Here is a 1,338-nt window from a genome sequence, read left to right as displayed (position 1 = left end):
GCCGGCCTCCCGGCCAGGCCCACCGGCGCTGGCAGCCCCGGGGAGGCGGCCCACGAGCCGGTGATTAACGAGAGGAAACTGTACAACTCCCTCAATCTTTTCCTTCTGCCGAGAGGCCTCTTCCTTAAAGCCAACCGCCAAAGCCACTTCAGAAGGCTGCCGCGGCCCTCACCGCCGGCGCACTCGCCTGCGCTGCTGCTCCCTGCCCGGCGGCATCACCGCGCCACCACCCCGGGGAGTCTCGCCCACAGGACAAGCGAGCCCACGGAAGCAGCCAGCCACCGGGGCTGAGACGAGGGACAGAACGCGTCTTCAGGAAGTGGGGGGCAGGGGCGCACGCCCCGGCCAGACTCTGGCCTCGGAGGTCCAGGCTGACCAGAGGCCGGGGACAAAGCAGAAGCAGGCGCCTCAAGGCGAGGCCTCACCGAGGTCAGCCAGGCGCGGGCGCGGGGCTAGGCAGGCCCTGACCAACCGCTTGCGCTTCCTTTAGACACCGCGTGAGATCAAGCGCGCACCTGCGATTCCCCAGGAGCGCTTGGCCCCAACTAAACAGTCGCAGCCACGCCAGCTGGGCAGCCACTCGCGGGCGCCACGCGTCAGCGCCGCTGGCCACGCAGAGGCCTGGGGCTGTGCCAGGCCTGTCCCGGGGAGGAGCCTGGGGTCCCCTGTTCCCAGGGCAGTGGGCCTGGATTCTCCTCGTCCACCACGTGGGGCCAGGAAGCCCTGAAGAACAGCCCAGTGCCCACTGCCCCTCCAGGAGGGCAGGACCTCTCCAAGTGAGCAGAGGACGCGGTGCCCACGCCTGCCTGTGACCCCCACATGGCTTCTGTCAGGAGGCTGCCGAGCCCGCGCCCCAGGGCGCCTCCCAGCTGGGGGCAGGCTCCCCCCCCGCGGCACTGAGCGCCCAGTACTGGGAGCGGTCGCCACTCCCCCACCCCAAGCCGGCGGCCGCGCAGACACCAGAGGAAGCCACAGTTCTGCAGCACCGGGACTGAGCCACAGCCACACCTGAGCGAGTCACGCGTGGCGGTGGCCGTCCAGTTCCTTCCCGTCGACTCCAGCGCTCCGCAGGGCGCGGGCACGGGGGCGGCGAGCAGCCTGGGCACAGCGGGCCGGTCACCCTGGGCACAGGCCGCTGCCCACGGGCTGCGGAGACCGCCCAGGCTGGGGGTGCGGCGCGCGGGTCCGCCTGCGCCGTCAGGACGGGGGCTTAAGGCCGGGTTTCCGGCCGCAGGAACACGCTGCCGTTCAGACACCGCCAACCCCCGAGGCGGGGCCCGGGCCCTTCCTCATGGCGCACGCCCACGTTGCCTCAGGAGCACAGTGCCGAGCCCAAGG

Source organism: Condylura cristata, unplaced genomic scaffold, assembly GCF_000260355.1.
Source record: "Condylura cristata isolate star-nosed mole 26May11 unplaced genomic scaffold, ConCri1.0 scaffold00012, whole genome shotgun sequence".
In the NCBI taxonomy this organism is placed as follows: Eukaryota; Metazoa; Chordata; class Mammalia; order Eulipotyphla; family Talpidae; genus Condylura; species Condylura cristata.
This window is presented reverse-complemented; position numbering follows the sequence as displayed.